At 43.4% G+C, this 8,384-nt stretch overlaps 1 protein-coding gene across 2 annotated transcripts in view; it reads left to right on the top strand.

Moving 5' to 3' along the window:
- Positions 1-8,384, top strand: part of SNX11 (sorting nexin 11) — a 98,179-nt gene that overhangs the window by 75,014 nt on the left and 14,781 nt on the right. The window lies entirely within an intron of this gene.

Genomic DNA, 8,384 nt, shown 5'->3' on the forward strand with positions numbered 1-8,384 from the left:
CGCAGCAGAATCTCCGACCGAAAGGGCTGCCCCTTCTCTCTATCTAGCACTGATAGAGAGAAGGGGCTGCCGATTAGTGCAGAGAAAACGGGTCAGTAAATACGGGTGGAATACTGGTGACAACCGTATTTACGGGCACGGGTCCGTAAATGCTGGTGGAATACGGGTCGAATACGAGTGACAAAGGACCCATATTTACGAGAGGAAAAAATACGTTCGTGTGCATGGGGCCTAAGAATTATGTCCCTTTTACATGAGTCAACAAGTGCTCGTTTGAACGCTCGTTACCAATCAATGTCCTGTTTGAACATGGCACCAATCAGCAGACAAACAAGCAATTGCTGTGTTATCTCCAAAACCAGTCAATGTCTGTTCGTTCAAGGCCAGGACTACAGCTTTGGTTTCCTAGTCTTCCTTAGCCTACAAGATGACATAAGCATGCTCCCTGGGCTCTTATGCCCGTCAGTCTCTGTGAGCGTCTTTCCACTGTCAGTCCCCTTCTGTTTTATATTGGATGCAGTGAGAATTACCCTTTTTGGCCCCATACACACGACAGCATTTTCATCTATCCCGAAATACTGACCGTAAATATGGTCCGTATTGCAACCATATTCCATCCGTATGTCCGGATCCGTACAAAACGTCCGTATTTACGGAAGCTCCTATAGACTGCTATGGTGCTGTCCTTGCTGTAATTACTGACAAGAATAGGACAGGTTCTATCATTTTTTCTGCACGGACACCCATCAGTAAAAATACTCAAAGGTGTCCGTGGCCAATATAAATGAATGGGTCTGTAATTACTGATGAAAAATACTGTCGTGTGCATGGGGCTTTAGTGGGGTCTTTTTTTTTTTTTACACGGAGAGAGAGACAGAAACTGAGCTCACACTATAATTATAGATCTGGGAGGAAGGTCCTGGCAGGGCTCTACCTAGATATTTACAATTACAATCTCTCTAGAAATTAGTAAAATTTATAGACTGGAAGCAAACACTTGAAACACGGGTAGACTCTGAACAAACATAGTATTTTTAGTAAACACTCTGCAAGACGCACCTTGTAACTTACTAGTTCTGTTTCTGGTATAGCTATTCATGATCTCTCTTTGCCTACACAGCATTATAGAATTATATTGATATTGCAGCCTTATCACCTGCCATGTAATAAAACCCCCCCACATAATGCATGGAACTGCAAGTCCAGATATAGGAATCACACAACTTTCTATAACATTCATTGTTTGGGAAATCTTAAATCGTATGACTCCTTTGGATCCTTGGAAGTACTTGATATCAGTCCTTACATTGTCGCCATATAGGACTGATCTAGAGATTCATGTGTGGCTTGATTTACATTATTATACTTGGAGTCTGGACTGTTTAGAAAATTATTTTGTAATGGCGTAAACTCATATTTGGAACTATATAGTAATTATTAACCCTTTCATTGCCAATGATGCATGTAATACAACAGTTGTTGTGACTTACTTATAAGGTCTGGAGCTTAGATCATATTAAAGGCCAAAATGTTAGCTTTCAAATTATACCAGGATCAAAGCTTTAGGTGCAATATTTGGGGCGCAGCACTCGTTTGAAGTCAGGAGCAGGATGAAAAGTTTTTTACTTTTACGGTCATCTCTCCCCCTGTACAGTGTTCCCATGGGGGGTGATACAGGAACTCTTCTTAATGTTATCACCACTCCTATCAACAGGGCTGGACTGAGACAAAAAAGCAGCCCTGGCACACAAGCCCCAGCAGCCAACACACTCTGTCTAAAACCGGCCCTGACCCTAAGCCCCCCAGTCACAGCACTCAGCGCACGTCGGTCTATTCGGTCCAAAGGGATTTCTGTTGAATGTCAGATTACCACACTTTTTTATGAGGGGAAAATTCATTCCGGTGGAGCAGCGAGCTCACAGCTTATGCGCTCAACATTCAGCTTTCCCCCTTCCCCATAGGGCAACACCTATGGAACGTGATACTTTATTGAGTGATAAGAGTATTTCTGAAATCTGCAATAATGTTCTGTAAAAGAGAACTGGTTCAGCTGCATAAGTAACTTTCTTATGCAGCAACCTCCTCACTACACCACCTCCACCCAGCGAGGCATCCTCTCTGACAAGGCCACGCTTCAGGATTTGAACCAGGGTCCACACAGAAAACACTGCTTAAGCACCAGACCACCAGCTAAAGCTGATATCTGAGCTTTCTTATTGTCCCCATTAGACCAAATGTAAACGTCACTTCCAACAGGAATAAGAACATGTCGTCTTTGGAAGAATTGGTTGCCAACAGTTAAAAGCAGAGGTAGCGCACTGGTAAAGATCTCTGCTAATAAATTCGAGGTGTGAGGACCATGTGAGTTCTATCTCCAGCCTTAAAAAGGCCACTTAGGCTCTGTCGCCACATTATATCTCCTACATACGGAGATGGGCTCTGTAATGTAGGTGACAGTGATGCTTTTTATTTAGAAAAACAATATATTTTAAACCACTTTATGAGCGATTTTTAGCTTTATGCTAATGAGTTTCTTAATGCCCAAGTGGGCGTGTTTTACTTTAGACCAAGTGGGCGTTGTACAGAGGAGCGTTTGACGCTGACCAATCATCGTCATACACTTCTCTCCATTCATTTACACTGCACTAGCGATACAGTTATATCGCTATGTGCAGCCACATACACAAACACTAACATTACTGCAGTGTCCTGATAATGAATATACATCACTTCCAGCCTGGACGTGATGTTTATTCAGAATCCTGACACTTCTGAATCTTTTCTGTGAGACTCCAGCAATGCAAGCGTAATCTCGTTTGAAATGACAGGTTACATCGTAATCTCGCGAGATTACACTTGTGTTGCTGGATTCTCACAGAGACGCTACAGACATGTCAGGATTCTGAATAAACATCACTTCCAAGCTGGTAGTGATGTATATTCATTATCAGGACACTGCAGTAATGTTAGTGTTTGTGTATGTAGCTGCACATAACGATATAACTATATCGCTATGTGCTGTGTAAATGAATGAAGAGAAGCGCATGACGCTGATTGGTCAGCGTCATACACTCCTCTGTACAACGCCCACTTGGTCTAAAGTAAAACACGCCCACTTGGGCATTAAGAAACTCAGTAGCATTAAAGCTAAAAATCGCTCATAAAGTGGTTTAAAATAGTTTTCCTAAATAAGCATTACTGTCACCTACATTACAGCGCCGATCTCCCTATATAGGAGATAGGCCACTTATAATGTGGTGACAGAGCCTCTTTAAAAGCAGTTAACCCCCAAGCCACCGTGCTGTCATGTCCTAATGTGATCCATGTCCTAATGTGATCCAAGGTTTTTCTAGTTAAAGGTCCAATTACCCGTTTTTAAAAGAGGTAAAAAAAAATGTCTTTGTAGAGCGGCCGTGCAGCTAGCTCACAGCTTGCGTGATCAGATTTAAATGTAGCAATAACGTCTGTACAATATGGGTTCTAACTCCCACGTTGTCCTCTGGTGACCGTGGACAGCTCCCCCTTTCCTAAAGTGCCACCTATGGAGGGATGGATTATGATACCTGTAAATCATTACTTCCAGCAGGAATAAGAACATGTCATCTTTGGAAGAGTTTGTGAACAGCTCTTGATAGCAGAGGTAGCGCACTAGTAATGTTCTCTGCTGATAAGCTAGAAGTGTCAGAGATGTGTTGGTTCTATCCCCAGGATCTCCTCCTTGTGTCTCAGTTTTGAAAGTCTTTCACCAGTGCATTTTCACAAGGCGAGGCATCCTTTTTAAGGAGAAATGCATTGCCCTGTTGAGCGTCAGCCGCTTGCAAAATTGTAGGAAAAACGTCACCAAGCACAAGCAACAAAGTTGTATAAGTGAGGAGATCGCCATCTACCACACAAGCAGCATGCAGGATGCTTTGAACCTATGGACATGGGCTAATTCCATAGCAAACCAGGCCCAAGCCACCACACTGTTGTACTGCCCTCCTCCCTCAATGTGATCTAAAGATTTTCATGTTGAAGGTCCATGTACTCCTTTTTTAAAAAGAGGTCAAAAATGCATCCTTGTGAAGCTGCTGTGCAGCTAGCGCACAGCTTGTGTGATCTGAGTTGAGTGCAGCAATCACTTCTATGCAACATGGGTTCTAACCCCCATGTTGTCCTCCTGGTGACCTTGGGCTGTTCCCCCTTTCCCAAAGTGCCACCCATGGAGGGATGGATTATGATACCAGTTTGAGTGATGAGTATGTTGCTGAAATCTGCAATAATCTACTATATAAATACAGCTGTCTCAAAAGAGACAGCTGCATAAGTAACTCTCTTACCATAATTAACTTTCTTATCCAGCAACAATCTCACTGTGCTGCCTCCACACCACCCAGCAAAGTACCATTTTGGTCAATCCACAGATCATAATTTGAACCAAGAACTGCACAGAAGACACTCACCGTTCAGACACCACTTAATCACCACACCACCAGCTCACACTGGTGTCTTAGCTTTCTTATTGTCCCAATAAGACCAAATGAAATTATTACTTCCAGCAGGAATAACATCTCATCTTTGGAAGAGTTTGTGGGCAGCTCTCCTCCTCCTCCTCCTCCTCAGCAGCTCAGGTAGCACACTGGTAATGTTCTGTACTGATAAACTAGATGTGTCAGGGACATGTTGGTTCTATCCCCAGGATCTCCTCCTTGTGTCTCAGTTTTGAACGTCTTTCACCAGTTCAGGTTCACAAGTCGAGGCATTCTTTTAAAGCAGAAATGCATTGTGTTCTTGCGCGTCAGCCGCTTGCCAAAATTGTTGGAAAAACATCACCAAGCTTAAGATTGTATAAGTGAGGAGAACACCATCTACCACACAAGCAGCATGCTTTGAACCTAGGGACATGGGTTAACTCCATAGCAAACCAGGCCTATGCACTTAAACCCCATGCCACCATGCTGTCATACTGCCCCCTCCCCAATGTGTTCTAAAGTTTTTCTTGTTGAAAGTCCGATTACCCGTTTTTAAAAGATGTGAAAAATGCATCCTTGAGAAGCTGCTGTGCAGCTAGCTCACAGCTTGCGTGATCCGAGTTGAGTTCAGGAATCACTTCTGTACAATGTGGGTTCTAACCCCCACGTTGTCCTCAAGGTGACCTTGGGCTGCTTCCCCTTTCCCAAAGTGCCACCTATGCAAGGATTCTGATGCCTGTTTGAGTGATGAGTATATTGCTGAAATCTGTAATAATCTACTATATAAATGCAGCTGTCTCAAAAGAGACAGCTGCATAAGTAACTTTCTTTACATAATTAACTTTCTTACGCAGCAACAATCTCACTGCACTGCCTCCACACCACTATAAACACCAGACAGCAAAGTACCATTTTAGACAATCCACACATCAGGATTTGAACCAAGGACTGCACAGAAGATACTCTCCATTCAGACACCACTTAATCCCCATACCACCAGCTCACACTGGCATCTTAGCTTTCTTATTGTCCCCATAAGACAAAATGATATCATTACTTCCAGCAGCAATAAGAACGTCATCTTTGGAAGAGTTTGTGGCCAGCTCTCAGCAGCAGAGGTAGCACACTGGTAATGTTCTATGCTGATAAGCTAGAAGTGTCAGGGATGTGTTGGTTCTATCCCCAGGATCCCCTCCTTGTGTCTCAGTTTTGAAAGTCTTTCACCAGTGCATGTTCACAAGGTGAGGCATCCTTTTAAAGGAGAAATGCATTGCCCTGTTCAGCGTCAGCCGCTTGCCAAAATTGTTGGAAAAAGGTCCACAAGCAACAAACTTGTATAAGTGAGCAGACCACCATCTACCACACAAGCAGCATGCAGGATGCTTTGAACCTAGGAACATGGGCTAACTCCATAGAAAACTAAGCCTAGGCACTTAAGCCCTAAGCCACCACACTGATTTACTGCTCTCTCCCCAATATGATGTAAAGTTTTTCTTGTTGAAGGTCCATGTACCCCTTTTTTAAAAGAGGTGAAAAATGTGCCCTTGTAAAGCTGCCGTGCAGCTAGCTCACAGCTTGCGTGATCTGAGTTGAGCGCAGGAATCACTTCTGTACAATGTGGGATCTAACCCCCATGTTGTTCTCCTGGTGACCTTGGGCTGCGTCTCCTTTCCCAAAGTGCCACCTATGGAGGAATGGATTCTGATACCTGTTTGAGTGATGAGTATATTGCTGAAATCTGTAATAATCTACTATATAAATACAGCTGTCTCAAAAGAGACAGCTGCATAAGTAACTTTCTTTACATAACTTACTTATGCAGCAACAATCTCACTGCACTGCCTACACACCACTATAAACACCACCCAGCAAAGTACCATTTTGGACAATTCACACATCAGGATTTGAACCAAGGACTGCACAGAAAACACTCATCATCCAGACACCACTTAATCATCACACCACCAGCTCACATTGGCATCTTTGCTTTCTTTTTGTCCCCATAAGAACAAATTAAATCATTACTTCCAGCAGGAATAACAACATGTCATCTTTGGAAGAGTTTGTTGCCAGCTCTCAACAGCAGAGGTAGCGCACTGGTAATGTTATCTGCTGATAAACTAGAAGTGTCACTGATGTGTTGGTTCTATCCCCAGGATCTCCTCCTTGTGTCTTAGTTTTGAAGTCTTTCACCAGTGCAGGTTCACAAGGCGAGGCATTCTTTTAAAGGAGAAATTCATTGCCCTGTTGAGTGTCAGCAGTTTGCCAAAATTGTTGGAAAACCATCACCAAGCACAAGCAACAAACTTGTATAAGCAAGGAGATCGCCATCTACCACACAAGCAGCATGCAGGATGCTTTGAACCTAGGGACATGGGCTAACTCCATAGCAAACCAGGCCTAGGCACTTAAACCCCAAGCCACCACGCTGTCATACTGTCACCCCTCCCCAATGTGATCTCAAGTTTTTCTTGTTGAAGGCCCGATTACCCGTTTTTAAAAGATGTGAATGGGATCTCCTCCTTGACAGCCTTTTACCAGTGCAGGTTCACAAGGCGAGGCATCCTTTTAAAATAGAAACGCATTGCCCTGTTGAGCGTAAGCCACTTGCCAGAATTGTTGTCACCCTTAGGCTGGATTCACACAAGCATGTTACGTCCGTAATGGACTGAACGTATTTCGCCCGCTAATCCCGGAACAAACACACTGCAGGGAGCCAGGCTCCTAGTATCATAGTTATGTACGATGCTAGGAGTCCCTGCCTTGCTGCAGGACAATTGTCCCGTACTGTAATCATGTTTTCAGTACGGGACAGTTGTCCTCATGCGAGGCAGGGTCTCTTAGCATCGTACATAACAATGATGCTAGGAGCCCGGCTCCCTGCCGTGTGTTCGGTCCGGGACTTGCGGCCGAAATACGTTCCATCCATTACGGACGTAATGTGCTCGTGTGAACCCAGCCTTAGGGTATGTTGACACGCACTATTTACAGACGTAATTCAGGCGTTTTACGCCTGGAATTACAGCCGAAAATACTGCTTGAAAGCGGGGGCAAACATCTGCCCATTCATTTGAATGGGTTTTACGATGTACTGTGCAGACGGTAATTTTTTTTTATGTGCCGCTGTCAAAAGATGGCGCGTAAAAAGATGCCCGCGTCAAAGAAGTGCACGTCACTTCTTGGGATTTAATTGGAGCCATTTTCCATTGACTCCATAGAAAAACAGCTCCAATTACATCCGTAATGAACGCTGCGAAAAACGCCTGCACATGCCATTACGTCTGAAATTCAGGAGCTGTTTTCGCCTGAAAACAGCTCCGTAATTTCAGCCGTAACGGACGTGCACGTGTGAACATACCCTTAAGCACAAGCAGCAAACTCATAAGTAAGGAGACCGCCACCTACCACACAAGCTTCAAACCCAGGCACATGGGCAAAATCCAAAGCAAACCTGGCGTTAGTAAAACGCTTTATCGCTAGCAGCTGAGAAAGATATTCGCAGGAAGGACTGACTAACAAGAAATATACATTTTTAAAAAAGTCAAAGAATGGCAGGAGGAGACATCATGTCTCCACAGGAACACTTCTTTAAGGGGTGTCGGAACCTCAACATAAATCAAGTAGAAAAATAAATGACACAATTAAATTACAAAGACGTGATATTTTTTTTTTCATTTTAAAGACTATCTTGACAGAGCAAATATAAAGCAAGAACATTTTTATTATTTTTACATGGAAAGAAAGTCAAAATACAGGAGGCAAGATGATAATTTTAGGCACAACTCCGAGCAGTAAAGCTCATTTAAAGTGCATATGGTCTTGTCTGTCCCCCCCCATCACGTTAATTTATTAACCATTCTCCTCCACACTGTACAGTAGTTTATACTTCTTATTCTTACTAAAGATATTGCACAAATATTATACAAGAGAACG

The sequence above is a fragment of the Rhinoderma darwinii genome, chromosome 13 (assembly GCF_050947455.1).
Source record: "Rhinoderma darwinii isolate aRhiDar2 chromosome 13, aRhiDar2.hap1, whole genome shotgun sequence".
Classification (NCBI taxonomy): Eukaryota; Metazoa; Chordata; class Amphibia; order Anura; family Rhinodermatidae; genus Rhinoderma; species Rhinoderma darwinii.